Source organism: Crassostrea angulata, chromosome 5 (genome assembly GCF_025612915.1).
Source record: "Crassostrea angulata isolate pt1a10 chromosome 5, ASM2561291v2, whole genome shotgun sequence".
Taxonomy (NCBI): Eukaryota; Metazoa; Mollusca; class Bivalvia; order Ostreida; family Ostreidae; genus Magallana; species Magallana angulata.
The window spans coordinates 60,402,443-60,428,486 of record NC_069115.1 but is presented as its reverse complement, the minus strand read 5'-3'; the positions used below and the strand labels follow the sequence as shown (position 1 = coordinate 60,428,486).

The following is a 26,044-nucleotide window of genomic DNA, read 5'->3' as shown; positions in this document are numbered from 1 at the left end:
TCAACGAATTTAAGTCAAACATTTATTGATTTAAATGTAATCAACTCACATAACACGTGGCATCAAAGCATATAACGCAGGGATGTTAAAGAAGCATCTGGAATCTAAGATGCAAGTTATTCCGCAAAATAACAAGTCTAAATTATTGAATATCTATTTCAATATCAAAACATCACAATGTCGACCAAAATCAAATTAAAAATACGAGGGACAGTTTTTTTTTATCTTCATAGATAAGACTGTATTAGATAGATTTACACATTGATGACCTCATGACTGAAAGTGAAATGTTGTGTAAATTTAATTGGAAAGCATAATAAACAGATTCAAAATATAACAAATCTAAGAACTGTAATAAAGTATTTTGGTGTGATTTGTTGAGAATTGAAAGAGAGAATTGGAACATATGTTACTTTTTTGAAATTGTTGCCAAAAAGTATGCAACTATTGTATCATTTCTCGACCAGACTTTCCTTTGTCGTTCTTAACAATATAAACATCCGACTAGAACAACACTATCCCGTATATATTGAAGTTCAAATTTATCATGTATCAATAGTTTAATCAATACTTAACTTAAAAAGTGCTGCTAGAATCCTGTGTTATGTGTTGCTTTGTTGCAGCATGCCGTTTTCCGTGCATACCGTATAAAAAAGGAGAATATAGGATTCAAGCAGTAGTTTTTATAAGACTGAGATGTTTGGCCTTTACTTAGTATGTTTATTGTTTTGTTGAAACCGCATGGTAGTGTTGTTCTATCTCATTTAAGGAATGAATTCAATATTTATTTGTTTTATACGATATAAAATGGTTTGGGGCAGTTTACGCTTTATAAACCAAGAAGAAGTTTATAAAAAAGCATAAACTATTTCAAACCATTTTATATCGTACAAAACTAAAAAATATTGAATTCATTGCTTATAATTATTTTTTTTTTACTCTTCATTGAAGATAAAAACGGTCATTTGACCTTTAAAATGACGTAAAATTGTACAAAATTCAAACGTAACGTCAGGCGTATTGATGCGTTTTTGACGGTAGTCTTACTATGACATAGGCATCATTCTTTATACGATATAAAATAATTTTCTAGCCGATCAGAAAGCGCGTTACAACCAGAATTCAATTATTTCATATTAAGGAACATATGTTAGCTATTTATAGTTATCACGTGATAAAGGAGCGAAATGATATTAATGTACTACCCGGTTTTATTGCATTGCCATCTGCATCTAATCGGGAAATAATAAGTTTTGGTTTAAGGAAGTATGGGACTCACGATTTTGAATCTACCGCGCAACTCTGAATGACGTAAACCAATTCGCGGTCGTTAAATCTGTTTGTTCAATTCTAAGGTATTAAACAATAAAAGTTATAGTGGAAAGGGTTTTATAGGTTTTTTTAAATAATAAAGCGTGAATATAAATGATAATAAGAGTTAATTTAACCCAAAATATTTTTTTACGACATAAATATCGGTTCAGTTTTCGGCAATGCGGAGGAAACGTGGATTTGATTTTGAACGCTGAGAAGACCAATCGCCACATAAAGGTTACTAAAGCTCAGAAAAAGGATGTTCTAGTGCGAACGTGGACGCTCTCTTGGGCAGACCAATCACATATTTTGATATTACAGCTGAAAAATTCTCATCAGAGATGGAGGAAGATGACTCGACGCCAGCAAAAGCGATCTGACCAGGTTTGACTTGCATTCATTGATAGAGTAAAAGTATTGGTAATCTCAGCAGGATTAAGTTCGTCGAGACTGAAAGTTTTTGATAGACGTTTTTTCAGATTTTCAGTTTCGGCGAATCTTGCTGAGACTAGAGTAAAAGAAAAATTGGTATGGACATCATTGAATTTTTCTTATATAAATGCTATGGCGTTGTAATGCACAAGCATTGGTATGTAAGATACATGTACCTATGCCTATCAAAGTAGGCATCGTACATATTCGTTAGTAAAGCCCCAAGCACCTGAGATGTAATTTCATAATAAAAAAAATATTTTTAATTATTTATACAAGTTTTTGACAGTATGCCACTATGGTTCAATACACATATCAGAACACAGTGGAATTCTTTGTCTCTCATTATTTATAGTTAAACTTAATTCTAACATATATCAGAATTTGTATCATGTCGTCACATGTTTCAGATAATCAGATGTTTCCAGTAGTCGATTTTCAATGTATGGTTCAAAATGATGTCATACCACACATACGAAATCTCCTGTCGTCTCTATGCATATTCATTAGTCAAATTATCTGGTATTCAATTTATATTTATACTCTGTCCCGAGTTTTTGCTTCCACTACTTTTCATTTGATACTTTGATAATCATAAATACCTTTGAGTTCAAACTACGTTCATCCACTATTATAAAAAATGTCCAGATTATATGTTTTGAAACGCCCCCTCTACCTCTTCGGGTTTCAATACACATCCCAAAATAAAAAGTCTGCTGAGATTTTGCATTGCATCAGCCATAAATAAGCCCGGATGATAACGTTGAAAAATTGTGCGAGGTGTCCGGAGTACTTCCGAATGGAGAAAAGATGTAAACATTTCCCATTATAAATCTCTGTAAGAAATTTGTTTTTGTTCCTGTGAACTTTTATGAGTGAAAAATGATAATTTGTCAATTAAGATATCTTGGATATTTTCCCTTTTATCGACTTCAATAGCATTTCTTTCACAAGTATGTGTATTTTTATTAAAAATAATCAAAAAGTGATGGAAGCAGTAACTCGGGACAGACTGTAAGCTACAAGTTGAGACTGCAAATGATGATGACTTTGATTTTGTATCAGTAATTTCTGATGCTTTATATGAGTGAGGTTAAAAATGATTTAGTTTTGATAGAAATTGTAAACTGACAGCCATTATGTGTGGGGTTAAGAGTTAGACTATTGGAAACCGAACCCATGACGTCAGGAGATGTATTTTAAAATAGAAAGACAGATTGAACACTTTATGTAATGATATACACTATGGTATACACATTAACTCATAATTTACATATTGACAGCAAAATAAATTTCAAATAGGTGTAAAATAGATGTCAAGTACAATGTCAACCTTAGATGGTGTCTTTTTTTCCGTTAAAACACTTTTACAGTGTCTGGAGTTTTTGTGTGACTTTCAGTCTTTCACAATAATGCTCCCTCAAAAATTACTTTTCACAGCCCCATGCCCTTCTCCATGTTGAAATATTTGCATTTATCTGATTGGAGAACATCTAATTTAAAAGTAAAGATTTCAGAAGTCATTGTCTTATATTAACTATTCCTCTCTTAGTAAATATTATTATGTTTGTTAAATCTGAGTTAACCTTAGAGTCTGTTTATGCCTTTATAATATCAAGTACATATGCATATATTTTTTCTACTGATCGACTTTGCAACCAACTGGTGTTCCATTTAAAATTCTCTCATGGTGCAAAAATTCCTGAATATGTAACTTAATATTACAGATGTTGACCATGAAGAAGTTGTCCAAATGTCTGATTGTGGTTGGAGATAGTGGAGGAGTTTGGTGGAATTAGGGATTTAAGCAGATACGCATTTAAGAGAGCTCGATGGTCGAGGCCATTTTTAGACTGTATTGATCTCCTAATGAAGAAGAGCTATATATATAAATATGCTGGTTGGCAGAATAGATAGAGAGAGTGAAGTAAAGACGGTTTATCAGGTATTTGATAAATTACTAGTACATAAACTACTGGGTAATTTCGTTTGGTACAGTGTATCACTGTGATTGGTTTAATTTTCATGGATTTCAAGGGTATACTCTTTCATATCAACAAATTAAAGCCCCCATACAGTAAGGTAAAAGTTAATGTACATGTATTATTCCATATATATTTTGACTGAATCCATAGTCCCAGAGATTATCACTGTGCAATATAATTTTTGTCATTTATTTTATTCTTTTTAATACTCTAAGCATGAGTGTGCCAATTGAAAGTCTTTCATTTATTTAAAAAGTTTGTTTATTATATCAGTAAATTCTAAATTATATAATTTTTGAATGCCATGGAAATCGAACTGCATGTAGTTGAATAAACCCTGAATTGTCCGAGGCCTAGTCTTTGTGAACCATAAATTCTACATCCCAAGAAATCCCTGTGTTTGAATGTCACAACAGTTTTTAGATATTTCTCTATGTATAAGTATTTAAGTTGATGCTATTTCCCATCTTTCAGGTCATTCATCTATGACCGGGGCATTTTCTGGAAAAATAGAAAACTTTTCAACAAGATCGAAATCCTGTCGCACATGTACTTTGTCTCTCAATTCCAAATCAACACCTCCTCCACATGATTGCATTATCAACTGGAACGGAAAGTTCTATGAAGGCCATGGAGAGTGACATGATAGAAGAGATGGTCAAGGATGTGAATGATGGGTCTATTTGTATAAAGACAATAGTTGGTGATGAAGATAGCACAATGATTTCCAAACTTCGGACAAACATTGACACAAATATTGGTAAAACATTGGATGCTAATCATGTGAAGGAAATCTTAAGGAACCATCTATACTTTGTGAAAAAATAACACACAACTTTAACTTTCAAAGTCATACAGTATCTCAAAAGATGTTTATACTACATCTTTGCCCAAATAAAAAGCAGATGTTGCAAAGATAAGCCAAGGATGTGCTCTTGTCTGCTTCAATATTTATGTTAGATATATAATAAAATTGTTGATAGTGTTCGTTCTGGAGCAGTAATTGTCAGCTTCATTAGTTATGCTAGATTGGTAATACATGTAACAATGTTGAGAGGGCTTTTGATTTGGGTGCATTATTTGTATAAGTTTGTTGATCTATTACATTGTACATATACATGTGAGGAGTTAAATGTCCAGTATAAACTTGATTAGTATTTAAAAAAATTCATACCATAATATATGGTTGTAACAGTAATGGATGTTGTTCTGCCAAAATAGCTTAAAATTATATTCGGCATTTGTACTGTGCATTTTGTACATAATGTAATGCTGATTTCAATCTTTTTTTACATTTTTGAGTTGAAAAAAATCATTATAAGATACATGTAGCAAATCATAAATTAAATATTTATTTGTTTATACCTACTAGTATTATTTTGTTCCTACCTGGTATATTGTTATAAGGTGCAAATGGTTTAAAAATTTGTATTTTAGCAGAGGAATTTCATGTTAAGCAGAGGAAATTTGGGATTTAAATGAATAATTTTTTACTTTTTTGGTGAATTTTATAAAGTACCAGCATTGTAGTAAAGATATTATTAATTGACTCAATGTTTATTGAACAAAAAGTTGGTATTGATTATTTTATCTACACTAGAATAGTGATCAAGTGAAAATGGCGCGAAATTGTAAAAACAGACCAGAGTAAATTCAGATTGCAATATCTTTTTATCTAAGTCATTGACATATGAGTTTCTCCTTTTCCAGTGAAAGCATAACATTTGTATATTTCGTTTAAGTTCAAAAATAAAACTTCCAATTATATCAAAACAGATTTTTTGACCATTTTGCATTGAAGGTCAACACAAAAAGCAACAAATCTGAACCATGCAGAGGAAATTCGGTCGCACATTGTATGATACTGAAGAGGCTTTCAGAATTTTTTTTTTAATAAATTGTTCTTCTGTCAATGTATTATAAATAGCATATAAGAAAAATGAAATAAAATTACTATAAACGATGTAGCATTGCTTCATTTCTGTTGCAAGTGGTGTATTTTGATGAACGGAAGTATTTTCAACAAGGGTATGTTTGGATATCGTTACCATGGAAACAAACATATTAACCTATAAAAAAATTGTTATATTTTGTTAGAAAAAATGCAATGCTATTTGTTGAACCAATTTTTAAAATTTTTTAATTACTTTGGTGTGAGTCCCATACTCCCTTAATACAAAACAGTTATTTAGAATTATGAATTTTTATAGAACAGTCAAAATAAGACACTTACAGACCCTGAAAAGTGCTACTACACCATTAAAATGAACCGTAACGTTGTACCGTTCCGTGCAAGAAACGAAAGGTACCGTTCACAAAGCGTACCGTACCGTTCACAAAGCGTACCGTACCGTTCACAAAGCGTACCGTACCGTTCACAAAGCGTACCGTACCGTTCACAAAACGAACCGTACCGTTTACAAATCTAACCGTACCGTTCATTTTTAACGAACCGTACCGTGGAAAAAGCGTGCAAGATAATTTATGACTCGCCTCAAAACAGACAAAAAAGGGTAACGTACCGTGCAATAAGCGTGCAAATTCCATATACTGCATATTGACATAATATATTTCGATGAATACGGACGATTATCGCTGACCAGATACGTTTTGCTAGAATTTTTTTTATACGGGATTAGATAATAGCTATTAAGATTTAAAACTGTTATATTTATTAAAACGGTTACAAAAATGTTTTAATTTAGTTTCCTTTCTTAGACCTTTATCATTTCTTTGGTTTTCGATTAAACTTGCATCGTCGATTTCTTAAACATTGTAAACTAGAATGTTCACCCAATTCTTGGTAATACTATTTTGATTTTTATGAACTATTTAAAACGTTGGGTATGTCATGAATCATATATCCTGAACTGATATAATGATCAGACGAGTTCTTTGGAATTGCCAGATGTCTGTATCAGAAACAACCAAAACACCAAAATAAACAAACAAATATTTAATAAGAAAAAAAATACATACAAGAAAAAAAATAAATGAAAGAAATATTAAACCAGATTCTAAAAGAGAGAGTCGACTCTAATTTCAACAACAAATCTTTAAATTGACTTCAAAACAAAATATTCTTTCCAAAATTTAAACACTTAAATTGATTCACATATATTTAGATTTTCAAATAATTTCTCTAAATTCGTTTATCAACTTTCAAATCAATTTCACAAAAATATCACTACAATTATACGAGAACCAAATATTCAAAACAATGAAAGTGAAATTTCAATAAATTTCGTCACATTTCCTTTCCTGGTTCCTCGGTATATTTCCGGTGACTTTTCACCCAAACCCCGGACATCACATAGACCAACACACGGACACACAGACACACGGACAGATGACACAACCGTTGCTCCGGTACGTTAGGACACCACAACACAACACACATATACCAACGTCTCCAGCGTAGACCGCTCCCGGTCACCATACACCATACACGTACATCGACGCCACGTGTCCCCGATATGGATGGAAAATGGCGGGTCTGGCGCTCCGTACTCGTCTCCGACTTTGTAGTCACAATTCAGCTGGTATAAACCGTCATCCCCTTTAACACAATTTCTTTTAAAATAGAATGGAATATACTTGAAACAATTTATCGTTAGTGTTCAGTTCTAAAATGACAATTTTCCATTCGAACACGTGCTTTTAAAACTAAGCTTTCTAACATAGCAAACAAACCAATTAAACATACATAACATTAAAAAACAAACAAATACCTTGAAAATGGTGACAAACATTCGGAAATGAACAAAGTAGGGAGAATTTCCCAATCTTGGTGACTACCACGTGCCTCTAAATAGACACACGTCCACTCTGCTGGACTGCACGGACTGGAGTGCGGTATTTAAAATTAGCCGTGTACACGTCACTCCAGTGACAGGTTTAGAGAGTAAAAAGAAAAGCGGGAAATTCAAACATATATATTTACAATCATATCAAGTACGTTACAAACGTCCCCATTTAGAAGACTAATGCCATTAGTCCGACCAAAACTCTAACGAACTTGATAACACTAAATGTCAAACATACAACACAAAATAACAAACCATCTCTAAATATTTACACAATTTCAAGAGGATGAATCTATTCTCGACAAATAATCTGCAACAACATTATCTTTCCCCTTTACATGAACAACCTCAAAATTGAACTCTTGAAGTGTCAAACTCCAACGAAGTAACCTCTGATTTGTCATCTTTATTCTATCTAGCCACTGCAGTGGAGCATGATCAGACTCAACCACAAATGATCGACCTTCAAGAAAAACTCTGAGCGACTTAATACTCCAGATAATTGCAAAACATTCTTTTTCAATCACTGCGTATCTCTTTTCAGTATCTGACAATTTCTTACTGAGATAAAGAATTGGATGTCTACCATCTTCAAAATTCTGTTCTAATACCGCCCCAACTCCACAATCTGATGCATCAGTGCGCAGATAGAACAACTTACTAAAATCTGGACTACGCAACACTGGGTTACTAGCTATAGCATTCTTTAATGAATCAAAAGCCTTCTGATGCACTGGAAGCCAAACTATCTTAGAACAACCTTTCTTTCTAGTAAGATCAAACAAAGGTGAAGCTAGTTCTGAAAAATGTGGAATGAATTTCCGGTAAAAGCCTATGGTCCCTAAAAATGATCGAACATGCTTTTTTGTAGTAGGAACAGGGAATTTCTGAATTGCCTGAACGTTACTTTGCTTAGGAGAGACAATACCTTTTCCGACCACATGTCCCAGAAATTCTAGTTGATCAAACCCAAAACAACACTTAGATGGCTTTGCAGACAACTTTGCATCCCTCAATCGCTGGAAAACTACTCTCAAATGCTGGAGATGATCGTCCCAAGTCTCACTGTAGATTCCAATATCATCTATAAAACATTGAACAAATGAATGCAAACCATCGAGAACTTGCATCAATCTGACAAAAGTTGCAGGCGCATTTACCATACCGAACGGCATTACCGTGAATTGATAGTGGCCCACGGGGGTCACAAATGCGCTCTTCTGTTTTGCGTCCTCATCTAGCGGGATCTGCCAGTAGCCTTTTGTAAGATCAATTTTGCTGATAAACTTTGCTCTACTCACCTCGTTCAAAAGGTCATCCATGCGCGGCATAGGTCTTGGATCAAATACAGTGATACTATTTAACGCTCTATAATCACAACAGAATCTGATAGAAGAGTCATCTTTTCTTACCAAAACCACTGGTGACGCATAAGGGCTTGTTGAGGGTTCAATAATACCAACCTCGGTCATATTATCTATCTCTTTCTGCATGCGTTCCCTCAGTGCGTAGGGCACAGGATACGGCTTCTTATGGACGGGATCGTCTGACTTAAGTTTTACTGAATGCTGAATTACATCTGTTCTGTTGGGTATATCGCTAAAAACATCAGAAAACTCATTCAACAAACCTCTTAACTGACAAACCTGAGTATTCGACAGTGTATTGGAAAAAATTACATCTTCAGCCCCTTTTTGAAGTTCTAACGAAGGTGATGCTCTGTCGTTAAATTCAGAATCGTAGTCCATACTCTCATACACACCTCCCAGTATGTCAATAGCTGATAAATGTTCTTTCGACAAGTCTTGTTCACATTTGTCCTCACGATCATACCATTTTTTCAGCATGTTGACATGAAATACTGTCTCTTTGTTCCTTAACTCTGTAGTCAACATTACCGACTTTCTCTGTTATCTCGAATGGACCTTTCCACTGTGCAAGTAATTTTGATGTATTAGATGGTAGCAATACTAAAACTTTGTCACCTACCTCGTATTGTCTTGTTCTAGCTTTCCTGTCGTAATACACTTTCTGCTTGTGCATTTCGACTTTTTCCTTCTCTTTTGCGAGCTCTGTGCACTCCTTCAATCGCTCCCTTGTTTCGAGTAGGTAACTCAGAACAGATGACTGACAATTCTCTGGTTCTTCCCAGTGATCTTTCAGGACTGCTAAAGGACCTCGTACCTGCCTTGCAAAAAGCATTTCAAAAGGAGAAAATCCAGTGGTTTCGTTTGGAACCTCCCTATAAGCAAATAGAACATAAGGAAGATGTTTGTCCCACTTTGAGGGTTCTTTGACCGCATATGCCTTCAACATTTTCTTTAAAGTGCCATTAAACTTTTCCACCAGGCCATTTGTTTGAGGGTGATACGGAGAACTTACCAATTTACTCACCTTCAGTAATCTACACAATTCTTTTATCAACTCGGACATAAAGTTACTGCCTTGATCTGTGAGGATTTCATTTGGAAAACCCACGTCAGCAAATATTCCCATCAAGGCCTCTGCTACTGTCTCCGCCTCTTGGTTTTTTAGAGCTACTGCAATTGGATACTTTGTAGCATAATCTACACATACCAAAACAAATCTGTTCTTGGATTCTGTCAATGGCAAAGGACCTACAAAATCTAGTGCAATTCGCTGAAATGGTTCGTCGATAGTAGGTATACTTACAAGTGGTACCTTTTTCACTCTTCCTTTCGCCGTACCTTTTTGACACTCTGGACAGGATCTGCAGTATTTTGATGTGTCTGAAAAAATTCCAGGCCAAAAGAAATGCTGTAAAATCCTGTTTCTGGTCTTCTTTACTCCCATATGACCCGACATAGGAATGTCATGTGCCATTTCAAGTGCCAACGACCTGTATTTATGGGGAAGGACAATCTGAAATATGTCATTTCCTACCTCACGAGGAAATACCCTGTAGAGAATCTTGTCCTTGAGAGTGTAGTATGACTGACCTTCGTCTGGCTTTTCAAATGTCATTTCCCTCACACGTGTCAGGCTAGGATCAGTTTCCTGCAATTTGATCAATGTCTCTGTATCACAAATGTCAAATTTTAGCTCACCATCATCTGTCTTCTTTGGTCTAGGCTTCGTTTCCTCTGCTTCCAATCGAGTCTGTGCTCTTGTCTGAACTGCCAAACAGTCAGCTGGTTTCTCAACTTCCATTTTCTCGATCTTGTCTATTACGTTTCCAAGTATGACGTCAGCAAATGGAGAATCTAAGATAAGAGCAAACAATTTACCTTTTATAAATGGCGTATCTATCTCTACACACGCTTCTTGGCATTGTTTCTCGGACCCATCAGCAAGAATTATCTTCCTTCCTCTCCCAGTCATTTGCTCCTTCTCGACTAGACGACTGTGGACGAATACAGTTGAACAACCAGTATCTCTCAAAACTGTTGCCTCTTTACCTCCTACACTTCCCCTAGAAATATCCAAACCTGGTACTGAATTATCATCTACATCTTTTGTATCCCCTGTACTTACACCAGGGAGTTTGACCAACGCTGCACTTGTATACAAGTCAGGTTTCCCCCCCTCTGTATGTTGCTTATTTTCGTGTTCTGACAAACACAACCCAAGCTTACCAAACTTCTTGTCCTCGGGTTTTCTATACTGTCCTCGGTTGTAAAGAGAACAGTCTCTCTGGATATGCCCAGGCCTCTTACAATAGTAACAGGCTCTGTCTTTGACCTGCGGGCCTTTTCCTTGTTCAGCTTTAAATTGCCCCTGATTTACATTGAAATTACCTTGAGAATTTCGATCTGTTCCATTTTTGCGGTTCCCTCCGAACGTCAACCTTTTGTGAGCTGTTTGATAGGCCTCAACCAAATCGATCACTTCCTTAACATTCTTTGGTCGATGTTCATGAACCCATACCTGCAAATCTTTATCACAAAACTTAAGCAATTGCTCTCTCAACACCAAATCGTACAGACTGTTATATTGCCCATGAATATCTTCTCTTTCACACCAGTGCGATAAATACTTTTCTGTACGTACCTGATAATCCTTGAATGATTCATCAGATTGTTGCCTTGCCTGTCGAAACTTTTCTCTATAAGCTTCTGAAGTTAACTCATATCGTTTGAGTATTGCCTCCTTAATCTTATCATACTTACCACTTTCACCATCGCTTAGACGAGAGTAAGCTTCCAATGCCTTACCTGTCAATAGTGGTACCAAATGAATAGCCCATTCAGACTTATCCCATTTATGCAACGCTGCAAGTTTCTCAAATGATCTCAAAAACACATCAATATCTTGACCTTCTTCCAACTTAGGAAGCTTAACATGAGAATTCTGGACAGATGAACTACCATTTAATTTCCCTCCATTAGCTCTAGCTACCTTTAACTCTTCCTCTTTCAATGCTAACTCCTTAACCTTAAACTCATGATCCAACGCAGCTTTCTTCATCTCACGCTCAGCCTGTCTCTCCTCCCGTTCAATCTTTCTCTCTTCCCTGTCCTTCTCACTCAACAACTTCAACATTTCTAAACAATCAGACAATGATGCCCCCTTCTTAATCTGATCATTAACCCACGACGGTAACTCCGACATGATTCAACACCTAACTGAAACAGAGATAGTAAGGCTGAAATTAGAGCAGGACTAGAGAAATGAAGAGAAAATACTCACAAGGGATGGGTGAATTCTGCCCACTTTGTAAAGGTTGTAACTAACACAGCAATCAAAGCAATCCCACCGCTGCCACCAAAATGTCATGAATCATATATCCTGAACTGATATAATGATCAGACGAGTTCTTTGGAATTGCCAGATGTCTGTATCAGAAACAACCAAAACACCAAAATAAACAAACAAATATTTAATAAGAAAAAAAAATACATACAAGAAAAAAAATAAATGAAAGAAATATTAAACCAGATTCTAAAAGAGAGAGTCGACTCTAATTTCAACAACAAATCTTTAAATTGACTTCAAAACAAAATATTCTTTCCAAAATTTAAACACTTAAATTGATTCACATATATTTAGATTTTCAAATAATTTCTCTAAATTCGTTTATCAACTTTCAAATCAATTTCACAAAAATATCACTACAATTATACGAGAACCAAATATTCAAAACAATGAAAGTGAAATTTCAATAAATTTCGTCACATTTCCTTTCCTGGTTCCTCGGTATATTTCCGGTGACTTTTCACCCAAACCCCGGACATCACATAGACCAACACACGGACACACAGACACACGGACAGATGACACAACCGTTGCTCCGGTACGTTAGGACACCACAACACAACACACATATACCAACGTCTCCAGCGTAGACCGCTCCCGGTCACCATACACCATACACGTACATCGACGCCACGTGTCCCCGATATGGATGGAAAATGGCGGGTCTGGCGCTCCGTACTCGTCTCCGACTCTTGTAGTCACAATTCAGCTGGTATAAACCGTCATCCCCTTTAACACAATTTCTTTTGAAATAGAATGGAATATACTTGAAACAATTTATCGTTAGTGTTCAGTTCTAAAATGACAATTTTCCATTCGAACACGTGCTTTTAAAACTAAGCTTTCTAACATAGCAAACAAACCAATTAAACATACATAACATTAAAAAACAAACAAATACCTTGAAAATGGTGACAAACATTCGGAAATGAACAAAGTAGGGAGAATTTCCCAATCTTGGTGACTACCACGTGCCTCTAAATAGACACACGTCCACTCTGCTGGACTGCACGGACTGGAGTGCGGTATTTAAAATTAGCCGTGTACACGTCACTCCAGTGACAGGTTTAGAGAGTAAAAAGAAAAGCGGGAAATTCAAACATATATATTTACAATCATATCAAGTACGTTACAGGGTACATACTGGACTTTAGATAGCTTTAAGTGATGAGAGAGCGAGAGAGAGAAAGAGAGAGAGAGAGAGACGTTAAAATAATAGAGTGTTTAAAAATCATTAGATCATGGCTAAACAAGGGTTGAAATATATATAATTGTATATCCTTTTCAAGTAATGAAAGCAAAAAAAGAATCCCGACTTAAGTTACCCAGAATATTGTCGGGGCTTTCCAAGTAAAGTTAAATTTTTGTGATCAGGCTCCACCGTCTACAACAACTTCAAATCCCTCAAACCATTCCTCAACTAAAATTCTATAAAGGAAAGTGCATAAACTTGAGGTCAATACCCAGACTTGAGGCCGAGAATTGACTTGAGGAAACTTGGTGACGGCGGGGCCTGAAAACGTAAACGGGTACTGTTCTTAGATAAATTCAAATTAATTTACCAAATATATTTATTAATCAATTGATAAATTATCAAAATTCTAATCAATTTAAGTCATGCGCTTTTTTTCTAAACAGACGTGATGTTATAACTGACGATCCGATAGAAATGTTGGGAGCTTGCCATAACATCTTATTTTCTGTTATCGAAAAAACCTTTTTGATAGAACACCTTTTGATTTGTTAATTAATTGACAACAAAACTTTTAACCAATCAAAAATGAAAAATGAAAACATTTCAGATTATTTTTTTTTATATATGTGGATGCGCTGTAGTAAATGACAACTACATATTACCGGTGACTCGACTGATTCGTGCTTCAGCTATTCAAGTAGCGATAAATAAACAATAAATCACTCTTTTTTGATAAACTATAGATACATATATGCACAAAATCTTAGTTAATTAAAAGCAAGCACTGAACAAAAAAGTATGTGCATTCCCTAAAATAACTCTGTATATTTGGGCGGTTAAACAGGTGTACACGGGATGCCGGTATTCACACCTATCCACGGACACCTGTTAGGTAACTCATCACAACCTGTCGTGTGTATAGTCTGAACATATTTTTCTTCTACTTTGATAGTTTCAAGGCTTTTCTTAATCTCTAAAAAACAAAAGAATTGTCTGTAGATATGTACACAAACAACTACACGTAAGACTATCGGCGCGTGGACCCGTAGAACAATTCAGCGACACTATACATGCAGGATTTTCACAGAATATTAAGTTGCGATAATACTATGATATCAATTACCGGGTACATTAATGTACCAACAATTGATTAATTTTATATTGTAAATGGATGAATGAGATAATAACATTTTGCAAGAACATGTAAGTACAAACACATCTCTTTTTAAATTTATTTTCAATCTTATAATAGCGTCAAAATTTTAACCGGCGAAATCAATCTGATTATATCGTCTACTGTACAAACTTTTAGTGATTGTGTTCAAAACGTTGTGAAAACCATGAGTTTAAAATAAATGAATTAAATTCAGACAAATAAAAAGCTAATGATTCCAAATTGTTTGCATACAATTACATACACTCTCAGGGAGAGATAGTGAGAGAGATAGAGAGAGAGAAAAAAAAGAAAGAGAGAGAAAGTGTTGATTATAATACTTAAACTGACCTATATTATCGCTTTAGGTTTCTATAGTCGGTCATTTGAGCGGGATTTTATTATTTCAGGACTCCACGTGCTTCGCCTGTCAATCAGTTGAAGTATAACAGTACAGATCACGCCATGCGCCGCGTGCAACTTGGCTAGAAGAAAATTATCTAATGAAAACGATTTTGTTTTATGTTTTCTTAAATTTTTATTTAAAAGAGTGTTTTTATTTGAAATTATTCAACATGATTAATTCAATCATGATAATAACTCATGTACTTGCGATCAGAGTTTCTTTCCCTAGCTGTCGTATTTTATTTTGTTACTAGATAAATTCTTCATATATTTATTACTTTTAACATTCATTTGTTGATTACCGGGTATTTTCCGTGTCCTGTTTACGAAAGGTATGTGAGTAAAAAGGGAAATTAAATATAAACAGATAAGTCAGCATTTGTAAAACGTCAGTTAAATCGCATGCATACAGTGAAGATACATATCGTAATTTTAAATGTGTTACATGTACATGTATAGTTTAACGGATAGACAAAAACTCATAGTCATATTTTGACTACACACGCGATCTTAGTTCAGATGAAGAGAAGCGATGACGGGTTACATGTAGGTATGATATGTGTATATGATCAACTGCAGAAAATCATAGAATCAATTTTAAATAAATAAAAATGTGTGTCAAAAAACTAAAGAACAATTGATTTCAAGACTTCCTATCTGAAATTCATTGTTTATATTATCATTAACTGCGTGTAATTTTATATTGTCTATTCACTAAGGGAATTCGATCGGCAATAGCACTACAGTAGTACGCAATAAAAAAAATTATCAAACGAATTATGAATAAAGAAAAAGATAGATGCTTGTAAAAAATAACAACTAGCCGATAATAAAGACAACGATAAATGAAACTAAAGAAATATCGGAATAAACTCGGGGCAATTTTCCATAACAATTTTAAATGGATTAGAAATATTTAATGACTTCCATTAAAGTACATGTTTAGAAAAAAACTTGAGATGCTATGTAAAATCATTGACAGCTCGCTGAATTTACAAAAATATATCGGATTAAAGTCAAACAGTTCTTTTAATCTATCTTATTGATTACATTTATCTAAAATCAAATAATAATAATAACAGACTAATCAAAATTAAAACTAACTCCGCTTCCCGGTTGTCACTGGGTACACGTTTCACGCAACGTATCAAAAACGGGGTAACGGATGGAAGTTCCGATTTCAAATAAATTGAAATACATGTGTAATACATCACATAAATAAATAAACATTCTTGTCATAATAAACGTTCAAAATGTGTAACGAACCGAACCATGCAACTGATGTAGTAGCACGTTTCAGGGCCTGTAGTTGGACACATGCTTCCTTAATGACCTATAATTAGTTGTCTTTATGCTTCCTAAACTTACCCACCAAGCAATCATAATCTTACAGCTAGATTATGCCTTTAACAAAGAATAAATCGTGTGGAGCTCTATGGGAAAACAGAATCGCACTATGTTTGAATCGCCACTTAGCATTGTAATCAAGTGTCTTTAAAATTACTAATTTTCAGTACAGCCATAAAAATGAATAAATCATATTAACACTGCAACGAATCTTCTTCTATGATTTTAATTTGAATGTTTAATATTTTTTTTTGTTCAAATGATAATATTTATCCATAAATTTTAATCACTTTTCTAATGCGCAGTTCTTGATAATAAAAGTATCTTGAATCCAAAACCCTTAGGTTTTTAGGATCCTAAAGGGTAATTACAAAATAATCAAATCGTGCACATTATCCTAAATACATTACCTTATAATTTATTACAATAAAAATCTAAAATACATGTTCAGCAATATAATTTTTTCAAAACCAAAATATTTTATTAAATAGCTTTTTAAAACAAAATAGCGGTATGTCCAGTGTAATTCACCATTGGCTGGAGTGTTCCGGACTATGTTACAGGGAGTATAGGTATACCTGTCAAATGATGCGTTACACTGGGAAAATATTCTGATTTAGTCAGCTTAAGTAAGCCGGGATAATTAAATCTGTTTTATTTTAAATACATTTATAGTTAGTCCAACGTGTTGTGCAACAGACAAACCCTATAATATCCTCTTACAAATACAATCTAAGTGGTGGATTAACGAGATATTTCTATAAATATACTATGATAGATAGGTAGTTAAGATGTCAGTTGCAAATGGGGCCCGAATATATGTAAGGCTGTCTTGTATTGAAAGTGTCTTATTTTTTTAATATTTTGATATTTAAAAAAAAAACCAAAGGTTGTAGCAGCGAATTGCCATTGGAATTTTTACTAGTTTTTTGCATAATGTCTCTGTAGTTTGATTTGTGTTGAGTAGTAAAACGTTTCATAACGTTATATGATAAAAAAAAAAGACTTATTCTGTAGCACTCAGAGGATATCCTGATGTTGTAAGCTTTTTAGTGAAAATATTATTTTTATCTAATTTAATTTGAACTTAATTTGATTGATTCTCAAATGACGCTTGCTGCTAAGGTATACTATGTTATTTTATATGCTATACTATGCTAAATTAAAATAATTTTCTATTTTTGTCTGTACAAACCTGATAATCTACATCAGAAATAACGTTTGCATACAACTTTGAGGTCAAGTACATCTTTCAACGTTAAATATAAACAACTTTCTGATTGACATGCACTTGTCAATTTGACGTCATACTGTATATATTGTCAAATATCATCCGTAGGGATCAGGGGATCGATTTAGTTTTTAATAGTAAAATTCATTTCATAGATAAACGACGCATAAACTACAAACAATTTAAATACCATTAAATTTGTAACACCGATAAGCCCATCCAAATTCACATTTTACAAAATCGCACACGTAACAAGTCTTTATCATCTTTTGAACATAAATTTTGAGGAGTTTGCTTAATTGAAAAAATGTTATTACTTTAATGGACTCTGTAATCTGACTTAAAAAATATGTGAAATATTAAGCGAACGTCATATAAATTTCAACAGAAGGTTATTTCTTTGATATTTATTATAATTTATCATAATAAAACACGAACTCTAAACAACGCAACATCACTTTTTAGCAACGATGAGATAGGATAATTTCTTCATATTAATGTGTTTTCAAATAAGGAAATGACCTTGCGCTACTGCAATCTGCTTATGATATTCATTCGGGAGAATAAGCAAAATATGTCACTTGACTGTCAAATCATGCGACTATCAATGTGATAGAAAACGACATTTACAATATATGCTGTTTCATTTATCAAATTTAAATCATAATATCCTAACTATACACGAATTATTTGTAAAAAATAGATGCATCAATTTATTGACATTTAAATCCGTTCAATTTTTCGTAGCACACCTTTAGGTACCTCACTACACCTAGTCTTATACTTTTTAAGATACTACGTCACAAGATGGCGATTTAAATGTGTAAATGTCTTAACAGTTCTTATCGTTTGATTGGATTGTATAATATCGTAGCTCATCAGTGGTTAAAGTATTGGGCTTCCGAAACGCAGATCATGAGTTCGAATCCGCCTGTAGGTTCTGTTCATGTTTACTGAATTATATTTTCGAAAAAGTTATTTTTCATCCAAAACTGCACATTTCTTTTGCCCATTGAACTGAAATACTTCTTATCCATAAACATAATTATCTTAATCAAGTAATTTTCTGCTGATTTAAGAAAATAATTCAAAGTAGTGAGCCACCTTAATAGTGCTGTGAAAGTGAGTATCAGACAAAGTCTAAAAAAAGCATCTCTCAAATACAAAAATCAGTGGTTGAATAACAGGATAGTTCAATGTAGTTAACCACAAGTCAAAACTCCAACTATAATAGCCAGTTATTATAGCAGTTAGTCGCAACTGGGGCCCAAATAACTATGTCCAGTATGGGGATTGTCTCCAAAATCAATTAATGTATTTATATTAAAACCATCTAAGGGTTTAGATATAGATTTATGGTTGGATGTATGTTGTCAATTAATATGTATCATTTCTTTACTTGATGGTAAGCGATTTAATATAAAAAATAATCATCAGACGGAATTAATTTTCAAGCACTATTGACATAATTTGAAGTAATTTTTTGATTGATTTCTACTGAGGAGAACTATGGAAACAAAAGTCATATTTTCTTCCTAACATTGTATTCACTATTACCTTTAATTGTGGGAAAATTTGGTGATTTTTGTGAGATCTATAGACACTATCTATAGCCAAAAATAATTTTACGTGAAATACAAGGGCTCTGGTCTCATACCGACAAAACATGCTTCAACAGTAAAAGTCTTACACAAAATGCATCTACTATTTAATAGTATGTATGCATCCTCATTCTCCTACCTACACATCAAACAAACTCACAAATGTGTTGAAAATTTTATTGATCAGAATATGATTATATCCTGATCAAAACATATAAACATTGACTTATATTATCTACAGTACATACCAATATTTCAAGTAGAACAGAAATCAAAATACTGTAACTGTAAGAAACATATGTTAAAACCAACTGCAACATATATAATATGTAGAGCAGAATATTATACAAGGTAAATTATGCATTCAAACACATTAGTAAATTATTTATCATACAAACTGATGGCAGAAGGTGAGGGAATAGGCCACCAGTTGGGAGGTTGTAAAATTCTTCTAACTACCCCACCAAGGCCATTGCAGGCACATCACAACGCTCTTCTGCACCACTTTAACAATAATTGACTAAAAGATATATGATGTAAATACAAGACTAAACAGTAAATCTAAACTGCATAATAAGTTAAAGGAAAATATGTTTATGTAGTAAGCTTAGCAGGTAACTTTTGTGATACAGATTAAATGTGAGTTACTGGCCCAAGCAAGTAACCATGACCTACAGCAACTAAAAACTAACTAAATCTACCTACTAAAACACACTAATGACATATCTCAAAGCGTCACCAGCCCAAGCAGGTAACACTGTCTAACATGGTTTTAACATGAACAAGTCAGAATTATCATTAGTTACTATCATGAAAGACTTCTACAATACATATATTTAAGCAAACAACGCAATTAAATCAAAATTTCACTGAGATTGCAATGACATCATAAACCAGATGGCATGCAGTTTATAAAGTCTTGAATAATCAAATAAAATATTAGTAATGAGAAAGACAATGCTTTGCTACCAGCCCAAGCAGGTAACAAGATATATAGTAGTAAATTACGAAGTACCAGTCCAAGCAGGTACCTTTGTTCATAAATTGAACGACTAATACTTATAGTGCATTATGGGTGGGGTCTAATACATTTTTGGAAGGCATTTGAATTCCATCTCCCTAGAGTTCTAATTTGAGCATCAGATAAACCCCTCTCAGCTGCTGATGTTGCAGCCCCTATTCTGAAGCTGTGCCCCTTGTAACGCTTACTATCTAGTCGCATATGCTAAAGCATCGGTGTAGAGTTTTGTCAAAGCATGAACGCATTACCGGTGTCCCTGATTTTGTCAAAAATGGACCTTACTCAAGAGAGTGTGAAACTAAATACCCTAAAGTGGCCTCAATTGCGGATTTACTGCAATCCAAAATTTTATTGTCCTTAACGGGATTCGAATTCATGACCTACTGGTTTGTAGTGAACCCGCTAACCCACTGCGCTATATTTCAGCCAGTCAGATTGCTTCAAATTCAGCATTAAAACTGAGGGTCTCCCCATGGGGAAAGCTGTGCATGTTAAAATAATGTTGTTTATATCTACAGATTAAAAATACATTCGTCCGCATAAAACCAATTATAATTATAAATTGCATATGTAATGAAAAGATGAAAATATATATATCTAATAAGAACAGATTGATATGTTTAGGTATCAAACATATGTACTTGATTATGTCTTACCGGAAATTAGCCGACAGATTCAAATGGAAGACACGGTTCGAAAAAAATATGTTATTGCTAACTTGGAAGGAAAAGTCTCGAGTTTTGATGTCACCCAAATCAATGTCAACCATAAATATATTTTGTTTTAAATACAAGATGAGTTAATACATTCATTACAAAGGTAATCGTTTGTTTATCATCAAATAAAATAGAATAATAATGTTGAGGCATTTAATAACAAAGGGATACTTCTGAACCGATATTAAAAAATATGATGTTTGCCTGATAAGGTCAAGAGCTTCAAACTGCACCAGAAACAACAGCTGACAAACACATGGTAAAGGACACTGTTAGAGGACATTGACATCCCAGACTGAAATTGTTATTGTTAAACCTATAGATGAGGGACAATGAGGACTGCAATGTTCCTAAAGAAATTAACAACTTTAGATATATGATGTTTTACACACAGTCTATGCATGTACACTGTGGATACAAAAGCTGCTCAGAATTAATATTTTAGAGCGCATGGCGCAGAAGTATCCTACGAGATCGGATCCCTTAAGGACGCAACATACAAAGCAAATTAAGATAATCTCTGACTTACCACTGATTCATGCAGTCTGAGCACAAACAGTGAAGATTTCGCCGAACATAATGCCTGTGATTGGGAGGTTGGAGATAATTACATTATTTAATCAGGAAACAGACAAAATATTGCCGACTGGCACGGACATCTTGGGTGGATTTAGGATTTTAACAAATATTGCCGGTAAACTAGAAACAAAGAGCTATTTTATACGACCTGAACATAAAATATCGCAGCTATTGTATTAAGAAGTTTAACATTTAAAGTTTTTTTGTGTTTTTTATCAATGTAGTGAGGTGATTCTTCTTTGTGCCGTATGGCGGTTGAGAAAAAACAATGCATATAGATATACATTATGCATAATTTTTTTTAACTGTGAGTGACCCGTATCTCTGGAAAGTTGAAAATACCTGCTGCAGCAATGACTATGTTCTTGAATAAAATATAAAAATCAATAAGAAAACTTAAAACTTCCATTAAAGTAAAAATGACCGTCAAATTTCCGTTGAACTTATTTGTAGATTTTTTTTTATTATTGTATCTTTTTTAATTGCACAAAAAGAATAAATTAATGTTGAAAGCGTTTGCACCAAGAAAATATAATCTACGTGTTTATGTACAATTAGTCATTTTTTAATAATTCAAGTTCTTGTTTTGGTTTGTTGAACATGTGTGCTAATTTTCACTACCTAATACTAGGCGATTATGATGGAGTATATATGCAATGTCGCAACAATTTTTGTGCATTTCCCGAACAATTCAAGAAAATTCTCAATTTAAACCATTTTAAACATTATGAACACATAATTATGATATATATCTGAAAACATGATATGTACCTAAAAACATGTACCTACTCAAAAAATAAAATACCTTCTGTTAAAATATCATTTTTATCTGGAATGTTATGTTTTGAATTTTCACCACTAACTAAAAACACAATATTGTGAGAAACACACTGTGTTCTGCTTAGAAACATGGAAGCATTATTACAATGTAAGCACACAATTTTGTGTCAATATTGCCAACGCTTCAAGAAACGTATAAAAAATGCCAGGCAACAAATGTTGTCGTTGTTATCGCGGTGGTACTGTTTTATTATCGTTGATATCCTTTTTGTTGTTATTGATGTCATCATCTTTGATTTTGTTATCGTAGTATCTGATGCTGTTGTTGTTGTCGTCGTTGTTGTAAATTCTGTAAAGCAACACGTGCCGTTGTTGTCGTCGTGACGCCGTGTCGCCATCGTTATTATCGGCTACATCCTTGTTGCTGTTGTTGTTGTCGTTGTATTTGTCTGCGTCGTTGTTGTTGTCGTTGTCTCTGATGTTGTTATTGTTGTCTCTAATGTTGTTATTTGTAGTCCCTGATGCTGATATTGTTGTCTTAATGTTGTTTTCGTAGTAGAAGTTGGTGTTGTTGTGGCATCGAGTTAAAACAGTTCGTTTAATTATTTTCATAGGATTAGTTTCATAGTTCTTATTTAATCTTATTTCTCATAATATATAAATATACAACAATTTATAATAGTCATATAATTTGACAGTTTAAAAAAGACTTCTTAGTTACAAACACAATGCAGAATTGATATAATTTGTTACTTAAAGCGACATATCTTCAGCTGACTGAAAATTTACCAATGTTTTCTTTTTCTTTTATAGCCACGTTTAAAATAACAGTGTATACTGAATACTTAATGTTTGTGAAATTTAGTGTAACAGTACATTGATAACACTGTACAATACCTCTGCAATAAATGGCCATGATAATCTGGCTCCAGGAAATGTTTTACTCTGCGTTCATTAACAACTGCGTGATGACTCCTGAGTAGACCCTTTTATCACGGACAAACCTTCTATCCCACGACGTTAATTTTATTCCTAACAATCATAATTATCAAATTTAATATATACAAACACATTTTGTTCACAAATGTCATTACATTGGAATAAGTGTCTATTCAATAGATCTTTTTTACACCTTCAAAATGTTCAAACCATTTTTCTTTTATAAATAACATCGGCTTTTTTATGTCAATATTACGGCACCTGTCCTGTGTCCGCCCTTACCGCATCTGAAGCCTTGCCTGCTTAAAAATCCCTTATGAATCAAATACTTTTTTTTTTTACAAAACGATTGCTTGACTTTAGGAGTGCCGAGGATATTTTGACAGAAAGGATAAATTAGGCCAAATATGTAAGCTAAGGAATAGGTTCGTACGGTAGAAAATGAGCACCGGACCTGGAGAGAACAGGGAGAGGTATTTCAATGAGAATTCCAAGGTCCGGAGGGCAAATGTTGCTCCTTATTCGTTCAGCGTATCTATGTCGAAGTGGATAATACGCCAAATAATAGCATTAGAACCGAAAGGGTATTGCTTCTAACCCAAGGCCTCTGGTTGATTTCAATATTGGCCTTTTTTCCAAATTTTAAACACTATTCTAAGAATCTACCAAAATCAGCAAATAGGAGAAGAATGACTTGTGTGTCAAATAAATTAATAAATTAATGCTCTCAAAACGAATTCCAGAACGCGCTGCTTTTACTTTATTGTCCCCAAGCATCAAGAGAGGCGAAATAGTTTGTAGTTAGATTTTAATGAATTGTGTCAGTTACAATTGACGTTAATTCTCGTTAAATTTTATGCACATTGAAATGCAAGTCGATAACCGATGCTATAATGTTTAAGTCAATTGGGTTTTATGTTTTTACGTAGGCTCCACAGGGTGTAAAGAATGTTATTAGCCAGTGTGAGACCTCACAACTGGATTCAATTGATTAAAGTATGTGTATCTCGAGATATGTATGGAAATCCACTCAGGTAACAGTACCGAGTTACACACTTATATGGAAAGAAGTATTTTTCAGTCGGTCACTCAGCCACAGAAAGCCTGGGTAGGTGGTATAGAAGTGGTTGTGATAGTGGTGACTTAGTACCAAAGAAGTTTAAAGGTTATCGAGTTCATTACCGGGAATGGGCCTACCTTCTAAACAACCATTAATATTTAGACCTGGAACTGGGAGATGGTGCCAATTAATATTTAGGACAGATAGGCCACTTAAGACCAACTGACAATACCTAATACATAACATGCCTGACAAAAAAAATCAACCTTGAATAATGCACCTGATATTCATCTTAACACGGAGGGTGATTACTGTTTACTGTGACCCCTTGGAGGTGAAGTGACCAGGACGACTGAAATTACCATTCACAAATATAAATTCATGATTTCCTGCACCAAGTAAATGCAGGAACACTATGGGAGCAAAAGCTGTTCAGAATTATTTTAAAAGCACATAGAGCAATTATAGGAGATCGGATCCATTTTATCAAATAAAATGTAAAAAAAAAATTAAAAAAAATTGAGCCAACCACTGACAAGCTGGTACTCATTTTATTTACACGGATCTAGCAGATCCCATTGATTATGCGCATAAAAATGAGTGTCCTCTTGGGAGAATGTACAGTATGCTTTTAAGTATCCAACTTGCATGGAAACATATCCTTGTATAAATACAAAAGCGTAAAGACAATGTAGATGTACATTGCACGATATGGACAAAAAATTGCATTTGTATGATATTTGTTTAAAATGTGATAATATGAGAGACACCTCTTCTGTTTTATCAGTGCGGTAGAGTAATCCTTCTTTGTGTTACGTGGCAGGGGAGGAAGATCACTACTGAATTCAAAATCCACAGATTTTCCCGAAATCAAACTGACATTGTTTGACATCTATTGTACTTTGATTGGACCTCACTGTACCTTTTAGTGACTCAAACAGTACCAAACTCTACCCTACTGTACATTTCTATTTAACAGCACTGTAGCTTACTGTACCCCACTGTAAGCCACTGTAGTTGGCACTGAAAACTACTGTAGCCCACTGTACCATAAATTTGAAATATTAAAACTTTTTAAATATTTCTAGTATGATATTTTCCTCCATATTCAGTTGTATACAGCATTTACATAGAATAGAATTCAACAGGTCGTTACCATTGATTTATGTTTATTAATCTTTACTTTGCATCTTACAATCAGACATTCTTTAAAGTAGATCCAGTATTCTGTGATGTCATACTTTATTGTAAAACTTTGAATTCTTTAAAATTTGTGCAAGATAGTTTAATATATTTTATGTGAATAGAATCACATGGATGTAACTAGAATAACTCTTAAGTTCAAAGTATTTTCGCACCTTGATTTATTCCTGAATTTCAATACATTTTATTTATGCTAAGGGGAAATAACTCTTTTTCTGACTTTTCTCTCATTGTATATCTAAATGCTACAATTTTTCTTATCCCAACAAGTAATTTTACAATGTGTTTGTAGTTTTACTTTTCTGACACAGTTGACAATAATATTAAAAAAGATAAAAAAGTTTTTGACTACAAATATTTAACTTTTAACAAAAAAAAAACCGTACGATTTTCTGATGCTTAATTATGCTTTAGTTCATGTTTATCTGCCATCTCAAAAAGTGTGATGTCATATATATTTTTTCTTATAATTGATGTTTAAGTGTATGAAATTGAAATCAGTTCTGTTTTTCAACTTTTATCAGAGAGTTTTACGAGTATGGAGTTACCTTAAGATAAATT

General features: G+C 33.8%; 1 protein-coding gene, 1 long non-coding RNA gene and 1 pseudogene across 3 annotated transcripts in view; 2 read left to right on the top strand and 1 right to left on the bottom strand.

The window, feature by feature from the left end:
- Positions 1-26,044, top strand: part of LOC128182853 (phospholipase A2 inhibitor-like) — a 309,453-nt gene that overhangs the window by 80,315 nt on the left and 203,094 nt on the right. The gene's annotated exons all lie outside the window — the stretch shown is intronic.
- Positions 1,267-5,694, top strand: LOC128182854 (uncharacterized; annotated as a pseudogene).
- Positions 6,673-9,108, bottom strand: LOC128182855 (uncharacterized). Of its 2 annotated transcripts, XR_008243476.1 has the most exons (3): positions 9,001-9,108; positions 7,463-8,621; positions 6,673-7,290 (listed from the first exon to the last, which is right to left on the bottom strand). It is a non-coding gene; the product is annotated as an uncharacterized LOC128182855 (long non-coding RNA). The 2 variants fall into 2 exon arrangements; XR_008243475.1 differs by lacking the exon at positions 9,001-9,108 and having other exon boundaries at positions 7,463-8,652.